This window comes from Arachis hypogaea, chromosome 17 (genome assembly GCF_003086295.3).
Source record: "Arachis hypogaea cultivar Tifrunner chromosome 17, arahy.Tifrunner.gnm2.J5K5, whole genome shotgun sequence".
NCBI lineage: Eukaryota > Viridiplantae > Streptophyta > Magnoliopsida > Fabales > Fabaceae > Arachis > Arachis hypogaea.
In genome coordinates this window covers 17,143,965-17,161,855 of record NC_092052.1, presented here as the reverse complement: position 1 = coordinate 17,161,855, position 17,891 = coordinate 17,143,965, and the positions used below count along the sequence as shown (strand labels likewise).

The 17,891-nt window shown below is 33.0% G+C and overlaps 1 non-coding gene across 1 annotated transcript; it reads left to right on the top strand.

Moving 5' to 3' along the window:
* Nucleotides 1-3,232: 3,232 nt before the first annotated feature.
* On the top strand, nt 3,233-3,340 carry LOC112768810 (small nucleolar RNA R71). The gene has a single exon (XR_003186197.1). It is a non-coding gene; the product is annotated as a small nucleolar RNA R71 (small nucleolar RNA).
* The last annotated feature ends 14,551 nt before the right edge of the window (nt 3,341-17,891 follow it).

Sequence of the window (17,891 nt, the reverse complement as noted above, 5' to 3'; positions counted from 1 at the left end):
TGAGGTATAATTTCATGAACTTCCACTTCCTCCCCATTCATGATGCTATGGATCATGATGGCCCGGTCTACAATAACTTCAGACTGGTTGCTAGTAAGAATAATTGAGCGTTGAATAAACTCCAACCATCCTCTAGCTACAGGCTTAAGGTCCAGTTTTCTCAATTGAACCGGCTTGCCTCTTGAGTCAACTTTCCATTGAGCTCCTTCTACACATATGACCATGAGGACTTGGTCCAACCTTTGATCAAAGTTGACCCTTCTAGTATAGGGGCGTGCGTTTTCTTGCATCATTGGCAAGTTGAACGCCAACCTTACATTTTCCGGACTGAAATCTAAGTATTTCCCCCGAACCATGGTAAGCTAATTCTTTGGATTCGGGTTCACACTTTGATCATGGTTTCTAGTGATCCATGCGTTTGCATAGAACTCTTGAACCATTAAGATCCCGACTTGTTGAATGGGGTTGGTGAGAACTTTCCAACCTCTTCTTCGGATCTCATGTCGGATCTCCAGATACTCATTCTTTTTTAGCTTGAAAGGAACCTCAGGGATCACTTTCTTCTTGGCCACAACTTCATAGAAGTGGTCTTGATGGACCTTTGAGATGAATCTCTCCATCTCCCATGACTCAGAGGTGAAAGCAATTGCCTTCCTTTTCCTCTTTCTTGAGGTTTCTCTGGCCTTAGGTGCCATTAATGGTTATGGAAAAATAAAAAGCAATGCTTTTACCACACCAAAATTAAAATATTTGCTCGTCCCCAAGCAAAAGAAGAAAGAAAGAAGGAGAAGAAGAAGAAAAATGGAGGAGAGGGAGAGAGGTGTGTATTCGGCCAAGGGGAAGAAGAAAGGGTTGTGTTGTGTGAAAATGAAGAAGGAATGAGGGGTTTATATAGGAGTGGGGGGGTTTAGGGTTCGGTCATGGGGTTAGGTTTGGGTGGGAAATGAATTTGAATTTGTAGGTAGGTAGGGTTTTTGGGGAAGAGAGGATAGATGTGAGTGGTGAAGAGGTGATGGGGAAGAGTGATTGAGGTGATTGGTGGAGGGTATTTGGGGAGGAGTGTTATGAAAAGGTGTGAGAGAGAGAGTTAGGGTAGGTGGGAATCCTGTGGAGTCCACAGATCCAGAGGGGTCAAGGACTTAGCATCCCTGCTCTAATTAGGCATGCAAAACTCCCTTTGTATGCAATACTGGCGTTTAACGCCAGACTGCTGCTTGTTTTTGGCGTTAAACGCCCAGATATAGCTTGTTTCTGGCGTTTAACGCCAGGTTGATGCTTGTTTCTGGCGTTAAACTCCAGCTTGGTGCTTGTTTCTGGCGTTAAACGCCAGACAGATGCTTGTTTCTGGCATTTAAACGCGAGAGTGCTCTTCCTCCAGGGTGTGCTGTTTCTTCTGCTGTTTTTTATTTTGTTTTTAATTTTTCAGTTGTTCTTGTGACTTCACATGATCATTAACCTAATAAAACACAAAATAACAATAAAAATAAAATAGATATAATTAAATAACATTGGGTTGCCTCCCAACAAGCGCTTCTTTAATGTCAATAGCTTGACAGTGAGCTCTTATGGAGCCTCACAGATGTTCAGAGCATTGTTGGAATCTCCCAACACCAAACTTAGAGTTTGGTTGTGCCCTCCCAACACCAAACTTAAAGTTTGACTGTGGGGGCTTTGGTTGACTCTGCAGTGAGAGAAGCTTTTCATGCTTCCTCTCCATGGTTACAGAAGGAGATCCTTGAGTCTTAAATACAAGGTAGTCCTCATTCAGTTGAAGGACCAACTCTCCTCTATCCACATCAATCACAGCTCTTGCTATGGCTAGGAAGGGTCTTCCAAGGATGATGGATTCATTCTCATCCTTTCCAGTGTCTAGGATTATGAAATTAGTAGGGATGTAAAGGCCTTCAACCTTTACTAACACGTCCTCTACTAGTCCATAAGCCTATTTTCTTGAGTTGTCTGTCATCTCTAATGAGATTCTAGTAGCTTGCACCTCAAAGATTCCAAGTTTTTCCATTACAGAGAGTGGCATAAGGTTAATGCCTGACCCTAGGTCACACAGAGCCTTCTCAAAGGTCATGGTACCTATGTTACAGGGAATTAGGAATTTACCAGGATCCTGTTTCTTTTGAGGTAATTTCTGCCTATCTAATGCATTCAGTTCATTGGTGAGCAAGGGAGGTTCATCTTCCCAAGTCTCATTACCAAATAATTTGGCATTCAGTTTCATGATTGCACCAAGGTACTTAGCAACTTGCTCTTCAGTAATGTCTTCATCCTCTTCAGAGGATGAATACTCATCAGAGCTCATGAAGGGAAGAAGCAGGTTGAATGGAATCTCTATGGTCTCTGTATGAGCCTCAGATTTATTTGGGTCCTCAAAGGGAAACTCCTTATTGGTCACTGAATGTCCCAGGAGTTCTTCCTCACTAGGATTCACGTCCTCCTCCTCCTCTCTGGGTTCGGCCACACCAAGTAAAGTTATGGCCTTGCACTCTCTTTTTGGATTCTCTTCTGTATTGCTTGGGAGAGTACTAGGAGGAGTTTCAGTGATTCTTTTACTCAGCTGGCCCACTTGTGCCTCCAAATTTCTGATGGAGGACCTTGTTTCATTCATGAAACTTAGAGTGGCCTTAGATAGATCAGAGACTATATTTGCTAAGCTAGATGGATTCTGCTCAGAATTCTCTGTCTGTTGTTGAGTGGATGATGGAAAAAGCTTGCTATTACTAAACCTATTTCTTCCACTATTATTAAAGCCTTGTTGAGGATTTTGTTGATCCTTCCATGAGAAATTTGGATGATTTCTCCATGAGGTATTATAGGTGTTTCCATAGGGTTCACCCATGTAATTCACCTCTGCTATTGCAGGGTTCTCAGGATCATAAGCTTCTTCTTCCGAAGATGCCTCTTTAGTACTGTTGGATGCAGCTTGCAATCCATTCAGACTCTGAGAAATTATATTGACTTACTGAGTCAATATTTTATTCTAAGCCAATATGGCATTCAGAGCATCAATTTCAAGAACTCCCTTCCTCTGAGGCATCCCATTACTCACAGGATTCCTTTCAGAAGTGTACATGAACTGGTTATTTGCAACCATGTCAATGAGTTCCTGAGCTTCTGCAGGCGTTTTCTTTAGGTGAATGGATCCACCTGCAGAATGGTCCAATGACATCTTAGATAATTCAGACAAACCATCATAGAATATATCCAGGATGGTCCATTCTGAAAGCATGTCAGAAGGACACTTTTTGGTCAGTTGCTTGTATCTCTCCCAAGCTTCATAGAGGGATTCACCTTCTTTCTGTTTGAAGGTTTGAACATCCACTCTAAGCTTGCTAAGCTTTTGAGGAGGAAAGAACTTGGCTAAGAAAGCCGTGACCAGTTTATCCCAAGAGTTCAGGCTATCTTTAGGTTGAGAGTCCAACCATATTCTAGCTCTGTCTCTTACAGCAAACGGGAAAAAGCATAAGTCTGTAGACCTCGGAATCAACCCCATTGGTCTTAACAGTATCACAGATCTGCAAGAATTCAGTTAAGAACTGAAAAGGATCTTCTGATGGAAGTCCATGAAACTTGCAATTCTGTTGCATTAGAGAAACTAATTGAGACTTAAGCTCAAAGTTGTTTGCTCCAATGGTAGGAATTGAGATGCTTCTTTCATAGAAGTTAGAAGAGAGTGCAATAAAGTCACCAAGCATCTTCCTTGCATCTCCACCATTGTTATTGGGTTTGGCCATGTCTCCTTCTTTTTCGAAAATTTCTGTCAGATCCTCTCTAGAGGGTTGTGCTTTAGCTTCTCTTAGTTTCCTCTTAAGAGTCCTTTCAGGTTTAGGATCAGCTTCAATAAGAATGTCTTTATCCCTGTTCCTGCTTATATGAAAAAGAAGAGAACAGAAAAGAAAAAGAATCCTCTATGTCACAGTATAGATATTCCTTTATGTGAGTAGAAGAAGAGAAGAATAGAGGAAGGAAAAGAGAAAATTTTCGAAAATAATTAAAAAGAAAAGGAAAATATTTTTGTTTTTATTTTAATTATTAGTTATAATTAGAAAATTATTAAAAGAAATAAAATAAAATTGAAATTTAAAACAATTAGTTAATTAAAAAAGAATTTTGAAAAAGAGGGGAGGGGTTTTCGAAAATTAGAGAGAGAGAATTAGTTAGGTGGTTTTGAACAAGATATAATTGGGATAGAAAACTTTTAAAACTCAAACAAAAAGTTAAGTGGTTAATTGAAAAAGGTTTTGAAAATCAATTTTGAAAAGATAAGAGGTTAGAGAACATTTTGAAATTGATTTCTGAAAAAGATATGATTGAAATTATTGACATTTAATTTGAAAAGGATTTGAAAAGGAAATTAAAAAGATTTGATTTTTGAAATTAAAATTGATTACTTGACTAACAAGAAACTAAAAGATATGATTTTAAAATTCAAAGATTGAACCTTTCTTAATAGGCAAGTAACAACTTGAAAATTTTTTGAATTAAAACATTAAATGTTAGTAAGATTTTCGAAAATATGAAGTAAGAATAAGAAAAAGATTTTGAAAATCAATTTAAAAAAAATTTCGAAAAATATGTAAAAATAAATGAAAAAGATTTGATTTTTGAAAAAGGTTTGAAAAAGATAGAATTTTTAAATTGAAGATTTGACTTGACTAATAAGAAAAAATTAAATTTTAAAACTTTTTGACTAAATCAAATCAAAATTTTCGAAATTTATGAGTGAAATATGGGAAAGATATTTTTTGATTTTTGAATTTTTAATGAAGAAAGAGAAAAATATAAACATGATGCAAAACATGAAAATTTAAGATCAAAATAAAAATGCATGCAAGAACACTTTAAATGTCAAGATGAACACCAAGAACACTTTGAATATCAAGATGAACACCAAGACTTATTTTTGAAATTTTTTAAGAAAAGAAAAACATGCAAGACACCAAACTTAGAAATTTTCAATGTTTAGACACTTACAAATTAAAAATGCATATGAAAAACAAGAAAAGATGCAAAACAAGAAAATTTAAAGATCAAACAAAGAAGATCATCAAGAACAACTTGAAGATCATGAAGAACATCATGCATGAGTTTTCGAAAACTTTAATGAAATTGAAAAGATGCAATTGACACCAAACTTAAAATTTGACACTAGACTCAAACAAGAAACATCAATTTTTTTGTTTTCATGGTTTTATTAAATTTTTGTTTTTTTTTTTCGAAAATTATTTTGGGAAAAACGAAAAATAAGAAAAAAAATTTTTTTTGTATTTTTCGAAAATAAGAAATAAAAAGCTTAAAATTAAAATAAAATTACCTAATCTGAGCAACAAGATGAACCGTCAGTTGTCCAAACTCGAACAATCCCCGGCAACAGCGCCAAAAACTTGGTGCACGAAATCGTGATCGTTCATTCCTTGGTAACGGCGCTAAAAACTTAATACACACGTTCATAATCTTAGTTCTTTGTCACAACTTCGCACAACTAACCAGCAAGTGCACTGGGTTGTCCAAGTAATAAACCTTACGTGAGTAAGGGTCGATCCCATGGAGATTGTCGGCTTGAAGCAAGCTATGGTCATCTACAAATCTCAGTCAGGCAGATTCATATGGTTATGGATATTTGATAATTAAAATATAATTAAAATATAAAACAGGATAGAGATACTTATGTAATTCATTGGTGAGAATTTTAGATAAGCATATAGAAATGCTTTTGTTCCTTCTGAATCTTTGCTTTCCTGCCGTCTTCATCCAATCATTCCTACTCCTTTCCATGGCAAGCTTTATGTAGGGCATCACCGTTGTCAATGGCTACATCCCGTCCTCTCAGTGAAAATGGTCCAAAATGCACTGTCACCGCACGGCTAATCATCTGTCGGTTCTCGATCATACTGGAATAGGATTCAGTAATCCTTTTGCGTCTGTCACTATGCCCAGCACTCGCGAGTTTGAAGCTCATCACAGCCATCCCTTCCCAGATCCTACTCAGAATACCACAGACAAGGTTTAGACTTTTCGGATCTCAAGAATGGCCGCCAATAATTCTAGCTATACCACAAAGACTCTGATCGTGAATCAGAAGGCTAAGAGATATGCATTCAAGCTTGTTTTCATGTAGAACGGAAGTGGTTGCCAGGCACGCGTTCATAAGTGAGAATGGTGATGAGCGTCACATAATCATCACATTCATCATGTTCTTGTGTGCAAATGAATATCTTAGAGAAGAAATAGGCTTGAGTTGAATAGAAAAATAATAGTACTTTGCATTAATTCATGAGGAACAGCAGAGCTCCACACCTTAATCTATGGTGTGTAGAAACTCTACCGTTGAAAATACATGAGAATAAGGTCCAGGCATGGCCGAATGGCCAGCCTCCCTAAACGTGTACCAAATGATCTAAAGATGAACAAAAGATGCCTAATACAATAGTAAAAGGTCCTATTTATATCAGACTAGTTACTAGGGTTTACAGAAATGAGTAAATGATGCAGAAATCCACTTTCGGACCCACTTGGTGTGTGCTTGGGCTGAGCATTAAAGCTTTCACGTGTAGAGGTCTTCCTTGGAGTTGAACGCTAGTTTATAACTTGTTTCTGGCGTTTAACTCTGCTTTGCAACCTGTTTCTGGCGTTTAACTCCAGAATAGGGCAGGAAGCTGGCATTGAACGCTAGTTTACGTCATCTAAACTTGAAAAAATTATGGACTATTATATATTTCTGGAAAGCCCTGGATGTCTACTTTCCAACGCAATTGAGAGCGCGCCATTTGGACTCCTGTAGCTCTAGAATATCCACTTTGAGTGCAGGGAGGTCAAAATCCAACAGCATCTGCAGTCCTTCTTCAGCCTCTGAATCTGGTTTTTGCTCAAGTCCCTCAATTTCAGCCAGAAAGTACCTGAAATCACAGAAAAATATACAAACTCATAGTAAAGTCCAGAAATGTGATTTTTATTTAAAAACTAATAAAAATATATTAAAAACTAACTAAATCATGCTGAAAACTATGTAAAAACAATGCCAAAAAGCGTATAAATTATCCGCTCATCAGTCTTACCAAACTAATTTTGAATAAGGTGAAAAAATTTTGTAAAAGTAAAGCAATTTTTTATTTTAATTTCATAGGAAAAATTCATATAAATCTACTATGATCATCAACTAAAGTGCTAGATGTACTTAGTGGACCCCAAATATCTACATGTATGAGTTCAAAGCAAGAAACTAAATTTGAGACACTAATAGGAAATGGTTTTCGCTTTTTGCTCTGCATAGTGACAAGAATCACAAGAATATACACTCAGTTTTATTGAATTGGAAATTTTAAATTGTAGGGTACAATTAATGCATAATATGCAATTTATTGAAGGAGGCCACTCAGATAAACACGCCTAAAACGTCTTTTTTTAAAGATGTTTTTATGTTGTGTTTTAATTGGTTTCTGTATAATTTATTCGGTGTTCTTCATCACATATTATTAAATTTCTCAAAAGATTTTCTTTCCAAAAACAATAAAAAACATTTAATTTAGACTAAAACAAAAAAGGTAATAGATTAACTATTAGATTTTTTTAAAAGATTATTTACATAAAAAAATATATCACATTCATCAAAAAATATATATATATATATATATATATATATATATATATAACGAGCTCAAGCCTTTTAAAATTTTTATAAATAAAAAAATAATTAATTTATATTCGTACAATATATAAAATAATTATTATATTATTATTATATTATAGATTAAGATTCACTAATTTAATTTTTTTTTTATTTTTAATATAAGCATTAGAAATAAATAAAATTTTTATAACTAAATATAGTATAACAAAATATATATAATATTAATTAGTTCTTAAAAAATTTTAAAAAAATAGTTTCTCATTTTAGTAAAATAACTATTTATTAAAGTAGACAAATTAATTATTTTCTTCTCATATACAGTTTTTTTAAGACATAAAAGTAATTAATTAGGACATTGGTTAAGATAATTAAAGTCACTATCTCATTAAATTTTTAATTTAAAGAAAAATCCTAGTTAATTTTGGTATAGAAATTTCGAATTTGAAAACATTGATAAAAATTATGTTGAATTTTGATTTATTTGATTCTCATTTAAATTAATCACTACATAAGTTAAAGTTTTGTTTTGAAGTTATATTCGAGCTTTAATCTGATTTTTAAAGTTTCAATTTACTTAGTTTGATTTTTTAACTTAGGTATCCGTGACTCATATTAGGGTTTTAAGTGTTTAGTTGAAAATAAAAAATAAGGTAAAAAAATTTCAATTGTCACATCAAATAGTCGCTAGAATGTATAATGTAGCAGTCGTTAGTCCATCTCAATATGTCGTTAACGATTTTGTGAGACAGTGACAAAAATAAGATTAGGAACCAATGTGAGTCATAACTATTAAGTTTGGAGACTAAATTGAGTAAATCGAAATTTTTGAAATTAGATTGAACATAGTTGTTAGAACCGAACTAGTGATCGAACCGATCAAGCTACTGGTTCACTGGTTTATTAGTTCAACCGATAAATCACTGGTTGAACCGCTAAAATCGGTCTCATGTAAATATAAAATATAAAATAGTTAAAAACTTAAAATTAAAATTTGAAATACATATCTTCACTAACATTTTATGAAGAATCAAGTCTCAACTTCTAAAAATAACTAATATAAAAAAATTATAAAATTTTAATACTACAATAGTATCTTATTTTGACACAATAAAAAAATAATTAATTTACAAAGCCTATCATCTAACTATAATATCAGTAGATTTTAACACTAACATCAAAACAAATAACCTTAATCACAATACTAGCAATAAAATAGATCAAGTAAATTAATAAATTTTTAATGGAATTTATATTTATATTAATAATGGTATATAATTAAAATATAATTAATTTTAAAAATAGAAAAAATAAAAATTAAATTAAATTAGATATTTATGTATACTATATAATTAGTATGTGTCAAATATAGTATTTAGAAGTGCAATGACTAAGTGGCAAGTAAATGTTGATTTTGCTTCAAGGTTCTTGGTTCGAGACCTTGTGGAGACATTTTAAAAATTTTTTCAAGCAGACCAGTTCGGTTAGACCGGTTTGCACCGTTCTTACCAGTTCACACCGATTTTATTCCTTAAACGGTCCAAGGAATAAACCGAACTGGACTAGGATCCGGTTTACTAGTTTTTCGGTCGAACCAGCCGATCCAGTTCGATTTTTACAACTATAGATTGAAATACGAACATAATTTCAGAGACCAATAAGTATTATCTCTTTGTTGACAATTAAGTTGTTTTAATGGTAATTAAGATTCTTTTGCAACAATGAACCTATAGTAGTAGTTAGGGGTGTTCATAAATTAGATCATATTCATATAAATCCACAGTATTTATCCGTATCTGATCTGTAATTTGAGGATATGATCTGATCTGTAAGATGATCGGATTGGATCGAATCGGATCTACACTCTAATCAGATAGAAATAAATATGTTTAAAAAAGTAAACAGAAAAAATTATTGACTTTTTTTATAAAAATAAATTTTTTTATATTTTTTATTTTATGGATATATTTGATATCTGATCTAAACATAAAAAGTGCGAATATCGAATTTGATCTAATGAGTTTAGTGCGGATTATATCCCATCTGTAAACACCCCTAGCAATAATAATTAAAAAATTATAATGATTATATTTTTAACTAAGAGAAAGTGCAAAAAAAAAAGTACTAAATACAAGAACATTTAATCAAATATTAAAAGTAAAACAGTTGAACTTTTTTTGCTCATATGTATATATATATATATATATATAATGTAATAATAATAATAATATGATAATTGTTTTATATATCACACAAATATAAACGTTTTTTTTTCTATGATCTTAAGAAAGGTTTTGTAAGTCCCTAACTTTGTTATTGATTTTTGTAGTGTTAGCCCTCGTATTATCAATTTGATTCATATATAATTCGGATGATAAATTATTTGGTGACGTGCTTCCTTTTTTACTGTGATATACTTGTTTATTATTATTATTATTATTATTATTATTATGTACATGTACATTAAAAAATATCAGGCCAAATTATTGTCATAACATAATAGAAGTATGGAAGTTTATCATTCTTCTCTAATGGAGAAAACAAAATTCTTTTCAATAGTTTATTTAACGTTTAGTAGAATAAAAATAAATTTTATTAGAATAAATTTTAGTACGAGTTTAATATTTTTATTCATGATAAAATATTTATAGAATTACTCGTAGATAAATTTTGGAAAAAAGAAAAAAAAATCATGATTTTTAATTTTATTTTTAAATAAACTTTATTTTTAATTTTAAAATAAATTTTATTTTTATTTTTTCATAATATTAATTTTTTACCGTATATAATTATTCAATTATTTTTTAATCATATATAAATAAGTTACTCTTAATAAGACTTTTTTGTGTTATTCAATTATATATTTTAAAAAATAATTAATTATTAAAATAATTAAATTTTTCACAGAAAAAATAATAAAAAATTATGAACAAAAAAATTAACCATCCTGATAGTTTTTTGTATTTTTATTCATATTTTAATTATAAACATAAATATGATTTAATTATATTATTTATGAAATGTGACTATAGATGTAGATAAAATTTAGTTATATTACTTATATATAGTTTCATTGTATTGTATTGCTTATAAAGTTAGATTATAATTATGACAATAGAATTGTTCTTGTATTTTTATATGTGTGTGACTAATTAGTGGTGTTAAAATATTACTCTTAATTATAAATAAGGTTTATAATTTAAAAAATCAAAGACTCAATTAAAAAGATACGAAAAAAATAATGTTAAAATATTCTAACTCCTTAAAATAAAAATATTCGAAATTCAATTAAAAATTATTTAAAATTTAAACTCAATAAAAAATTATATTCAATGTGTTTTGTATTAAATATATTTAATAACCTATTATATCATATTGGTTGAAATTAGTTTTTATAATGTTAATTTTTTAATAACACTTTATTAAAAAAAATATCTTTTCAGAATTTTTTAAAAATTAATTAATATTATATATATTTTGTTACATTATATCTTGTTATAAAAAAATTATTTATTTCTAATGCTTATATTAAAAATAAAAACAAAATTTAAATCAGTAAATTTTAATCTATAATATAATAATAATATAGTAATTGTTTTATATATTATACGAATAAAAATTAATTATTTTTTTATTTATAAAATTTTTTTAAGAGCTTGTTATATATATATATTTTTGATGAATGTGATATATTTTTTTATGTAAATAATCTTTTAAAAAAAATCTAATAATTAATCTATTACCTATTTTGTTTTAGTCTAAATTAAATATTTTTTATTATTTTTGGAAAGAAAATCTTTTGAGAAATTTAATAATATGTGATGAAGAACACCGAATAAATTATACAAAAACCAATTAAAACACAACATAAAGACATCTTTAAAAAAAGATGTTTTAGGCATGTTTATCTGAGTGGCCTCCTTTATTGAAAGGTAAATGGCCAAACCTATGATGCCAAAGTATAGTGAGGTTAGTGCATGTAGTTTGTGAATGAGATGCAATAATGTTTGAGTTACGTGATCGGATTTGTGGAACTGTGTCTTTGTCAATGCATATAGTTCATCATTGATCTCAGTTGTTCCAATCATCCTCATTGTAAAGTAATCTTGTATCTTACAGCCAAATTTGTTAAAACCAAATTGACAATCAAGCGAAGTAATGAGAAATGAGATGGAAATGAGATTTAATGCAAAATCATGTAAAGAGAGCACATTAGTGAGATATAAAGAATCTGAAAATTTAACAATACCAGAGATGTGAGCTATGAGTATATGTTTGTTTGGCAATCTAACTCTATTTGAATTGATGTTTTTATATAAATGAAATGCATTAAGATGAAATAGGACATGCATGGTAGCCCCGGTGTTTATGACCCAAGAACCATGATTGGTTGAGTTACTTTTACTTGGAAGTGTGAATTCTATAGCCAGTGAAAACTTGTTTACTTATGAGAATTGGTTGCTCCCTGTTGTTGTAACAAGGCTAGCAAAGCTTGTTTTTGCTCCAATGTAAATGAGGTGCCAAGTCCATCACTTTTTTTGTAGTGATTAATGTCGTGACTACTCTCTGGCTTTTTTAGCTTGGCAGTGATGCTGTTAGTAGAATGCAGCATTCTTTGTTTGATATGTGGAGGCACTCTATGTTTCTTGTAGCAAACATCAACCAAATGCCCTGCCTTGTCACAAAAGGAGCATTGTTTGGGGGGGCTACCTCTATAGCCTCTGCCACCTCTATGATCTCTACTGCATCCTCGACCATGCAAGGACTGGGTGAATCCGGCTTGCCTATCAACAACTTGATGAGAGTTCTTGTGGAATCCAGGGAGTCAATTCCCAAAAGTTGCCTCTTTTGTTGCAACAATAATGAGAAAGTTGTGTCAATCGAGGATAACGGTTTTATCATCATGATATTAGAACATGCTGAAGAGTATTATTCATCAAGGCCACGGAGGAACCTAACCACAAAGGTATCTTGCCTATAGCCACGAATTGTGTTCAAGTAAGAGCAAGAAGGTGTACACACACAAATTGAAACTAGTCGAAATACTTCAAGTTCTTCCCAAATGCTCTTCATCTTAGAGAAATAAGAGGCAACACTGAGGTCACCTTGCTTGGTGGAAAATAGATCTTCATCCAATTTTGTGATGCGAAAAACTTCACCTTGATAAGATATTTTTTCACTTCATCCCAAAGATCGTATGCAACACCATTCCAAAGGGTACTATTTGCAATATCCAGACTCAAGGAAGCTGTGATCCAAGAAATGACTAAATTGTTGCACCTATTCTAATGATTATAGTTCTTGTTATCAAGAACCAGAAAAATGAGTGAAGCACTTAGATGCTCACCAGGGTAAAGAAAGAACGGGCATGGGGGGATCTATAATCAAATTCACGGAGGTTCTGGCACCAATAGTTAGGATTTCTTTAACTCAAGAAACAAGAGTGACGAGTGCTTGAACTTCTAAATCGTCAATTGGAGAATTTTGATTTGCATCCATGGAAGATGCACTAATTCACTGATGGAATCTTCTTCTTCAGAACTCGTGATCAGAACTCAACACTTTATACAAAGAATTCGCATATCAGTGATGACATTTTTATCAGAATCTATCGTGTGAGTTGAAGAGAAGAGAAACAAAAAAAGAAAATAGAGGGAGAGAAGGTCAAAAACAAGATCAAGTCATCATTGCAATGGCAATGGCTCACCGCACCATGTAAAAAACTAAATCTGAAGAAGAAGGGTAAAAGGGTACAGAGAGGGAAAGAGAGAAAAGAATGATGGAGGGAGAGGTTGTTACTTATTCATTGGTCATCGTAAATTGCACACTCTTTCTTACCATTGTGGCAGATAAAGGTTTTGATATGTGTGTGTGTGTGTGTGTGTGTGTGTGTGTAGCTTACTAACTCTAATAATTCCTACTCTAAATAACTCATTTCTAACAGAATTCTAACTTGTCTAAAACTACCTTTTATCATTAGCTTTCACATGATACACATATACTAACATATTAAAGACAATGTCATTATTTACGAATCCAAATAGTCTTATACATGGTTTTCTCAAACTCAAATTTACACAACACCAAATACAGATTGACATGGACGTAATTTATGCCTTGCTAAGATTTTCACAACCTTTAAAAACTGATCTAACTTTAGTTCTCGGAAGGAACTCATATTGATGTACTTTAACTCCTTCAAAAACTAATCAAAATAGTAAAAATGTGAACAAGTTATTAACTTTCAAGATTCATTCTTCCAACAAAATTAAATTGAGCTCTTGGCAAATGGCAATACCTTTCTTCTCTACCAAAGTTTTTCACTTCAATCACGTCGTCTTCAAATATATTTATCTCATATAAGTCCATTATCTTAGCTCTTTTGTTCATGTCAAACACTCTTTCTCTTTCACTCCTTTGCATTTTAATCTTCCTTTTGTTCAATTCTTTGATATCCTTAATCAAGTTTGTCAAATTTGCGAGTCTAAATAAACTAGTGAAACTCACCTAGACTCGATTCATAGACTCAACTCGTAAACTCGTGAGTTTACTTGTTATGAATTTATATTTTAAAAAAACTAAACAAGTTTACCACATAACACATAATAAACTAAAATAACAGTAAAAATTATAATAAGTACATTCAGATCTTTCACAATTATGTAACAAGTATAAAGCAGAACATAAGCATAAAGCAAAAGGAAGACTTGAACCAACAACAAAAGCACAAACACAAAGCAAAAGTAGGGGGTTAGAACATAGAAGCTCAAATTAAGGGTTAGAATTGAGAAGTAGATGCAACAATAGCCAGAAAAGACGAAGTTAAATCAAAACGAGTGAGCAACGAAGAAGGACGATGGAAATGTTATAGGTTTTTTACTATTTTCATCTGTGTGTTTGGGTAAGTGAATCATGAATGCATTAATCAATAACTATATGATAGTGATTATAATTAAAATTAGTATTAAGAAAGTAAAATATAATCTGCAGAAAATTAATATAGACTTTGATAAGATACTTCAGTGGACAGTGTATAATCAAATTTTCAATCAAAAACTTAGATTACTCACAGATCAGTTTGGAATGGCAACAACAAACAAGCATCTTGATCCACACTTAGCCAACAATGAAGAAGATAAGGAGGATGTAGTGGAATTAGAGAAGAAAGACTTCTCTAACGAAGTAAAAGCGTGTTCTAAAAGCTTGTTGGGCAGATTTTTGCAACAAGATCATTTTCCATGGGAACTATGGAAAATGCATTGTGCGCAATCTAGAATAAACCTGAGGGCTTTAGGGTCGCAGAAAAAGAAGGCAACCAGTTCCAATTCTTTTTTATGACAAAGTGGATGCACTGAGAGTTGAGAGAGGAGCCCCATGGTTATTCAAATATTATATTTTGCACGTTAGGAGTGGACAGAAGCATATACATCGTCAGAGTCAAAAATCACGTTGTTCCTAATGTGGGTTCAATTCTAGGGAGTGCCGGAATGCTGTAAGACTCTAGAAGTGGGAAGGAAGCTGGGAAAGAAGTTGGGAGATGTTCTAGATGTTGGCATGTTTGATGTCCGGGAAAAAGAGTCCAAAATTCTTAAGGCAAAAATTATGATTGATGGAGAAAAGATCATGCGAGATAGTTTGAAACTAAAAAGCCATGACCAGAAATTGATGAAAATTGGCTTACGGTATGAAAGGATCGGAATATTTTTCACGTATTGTGCTCTCCTTGGCCACAGGCCCAAAGTATGTGGTGCTCTATTAGAAGACACAGTTACGAACAAAATCAAAAAAGACATGGTAGGTAAATGGCTCAAGGCGGATCAAATGGGAAGGCGGATTATAGTGAAAGAGAAACTAAACCCAACAAGAAATATAAATCAAGCTAAAGCTGACCCTCAACCTCAGAAGAAACCACCACCCTCCTGGTTGCTCGACGGATTTGCTAATCTCAGTGTGGTGGAAACAGGAGCAACAAGGGAGAATCAGATGGTTTGGATAGTGATGAGATAGAGGCCAGCAAGGAGAAAGTTGTGGAAGAGGGTGAGAGTCCAGCAACGCATGAATACCCTTTGACCTTGGATGATATTACTTCAACTCTCAATATCATTCAAGAAACAAAGAGTACAGAGGAAATTGGGAATGGAAGGAAGAAAATCTTAAAGGTGAAACAATTGGCGAGACAAGGAGGTAGCGGGGAGAGTTCATTACTTAGCGAAAACGGAGGAATGAAAATTTGGAACAGAACAAGAAGGTATGTCTGGAGACAAACATGGATTGGAATGAGATGGTGAAGCCCATCAAGTGGCACCCCGAGAACCATGGGCTGATTAGTTGGAACTGTCAGAGTTTGGGAAGACCCCTACCAGTCCACAATCTTAAAGGGATTACTAAATCTCACTCCCCCGAGCTCGATTTTCTTTACGAAACTAAAACCAAGCTCGAAGTGTGAAAATGAAATTGAGGGCAGTAGGTTTTAGCTACTATTTCATTAACAACCCGAATGAAATAGTTAGGGGTTTGGCGCTTGGGTGGAAGGAGGATGTTGTGGTTCAGGTATTACAATATTCACACTACTTCATTGCTGCAAAAGTAGTGGATTCAAGCATACATATAGAGTAGGGTTGATTGGAGTTTATCTGAGTACAAATGATCAAACCCGAGTTCATCAGTTTGAAGAACTTAGCTCGGTTATCCAACAATTTTAGGGAGCAGTAACAATCATGGGAGATTTTAATGTTATTTCATCCCAAAATGAAAAATTAGGAAGAAGTTTCAAACCACATTCGATAATTGATGTTTTTAATTCCTTTATAAATGCTCACTCTTTTGTTGATTTGGATATGGTAGGTAGGCCTTTTACTTGCTCTAACAGGCATAAAGGAGAGGCTCTAATTTAGGAAAGATTAGACCGTATGCTTGGGGGAGTTAGTTAGGTGATTAACTATCCACGTGCTACTGTTCTACCATTGTTAGAAATTAGTTCAGACCATGCCCTTATCCTACTTGATACTAATCCAGCCATGGAAAAATCGAAAAGAAGATTTAAATTTCAAGAGAAATGGTGCTCTAGTCTAGAAGTTCGACAAATAATCAGTGAAGTGTGGAAGAAAGGAGTTGAGAGTTCAGCAATGTTCGTGTTGGCACAGAAAATTAAAAAATATTGCCATAAACTGGTTCAGTGGCAGCAAATCAGCAACTCAAACTCCAAAAAAAGAATTGAACAAGTCCAAGGTCAACTTGAAGCTCTTCGAACAGAGGGTACTCTTGAGGGACCAGAATTAATTGAATTAGAAAGGCAGCTGAAATTAGCATTTCATGATGAGGAAATGTACTGGAAAGCCAAGTCTAGGATCAAATGGTTATAAGCGGGTGATCAGAACACACATTTTTTTCATTAGAAATTCAGAAATAGAACCAGGAGAAACAAGATATGGAAACTAGAAGGAGATAATGGTAAAGTTGCAACCTCTAATGTAGGTATAGCCAAAGTGGTAAAGAGTTATTTCAGGGGCATTTTTTCTTCTACTTGTCAAGCTAATCCTGAACCATACTTTACAAATTTCGAGCCGAAAGTTACAGCTTCTATGAACTATTGGCTTCGAAGCCCAATCACTATAGAAGAGGTCAAGAGAGCTACATTTAGTATTCACCCTCAAAGTGTGCCTGGTGATGATGGTATGACAGCTAAATTTTTTCAGAATTACTGGGACATTGTTAATGGATATGTCTTTAGAGCGGTTCGAAATTTGCAATTGAAAAAAAAGGGCTTTAACTACACCCAAATATATTTGACTCCAAAGGTTCCACATGCTAGTACCATGACTCAGGTGAGACCTATTAGTCTTTCTTCGGTTATCTATAAAATTATCTCTAAAGTCATGGTCCATAGACTTCAAAGGATGATGCCTAAACTAATAAGCCTTAACCAGAGTACTTTTATTAAAGGCTGCCTCATATCCAATAATATTCTCATTGCCCATGAATACATGCACTATCTGAAAACTAAGTGACAGGGCGTGGCAGCAGAAATGGTTGTCAAACTTGATATGAGTAAATCCTATGATAAGGTGGAGTGGTATTTTTTATGGTTTATGCTAGAAAAGCTTGGATTAACTAGGTTCGTGAACTAGTAACTACTGTTTCTTATTCTATTGTAGTGGAAGGTCAACTTTTTGGATATTTTAAGCCAAATAGATGTATCTATCAAGGAGTTCTTCTATCCCCTTATCTTTTTTTAATTTTATGCAGAAGAACTCTCCTT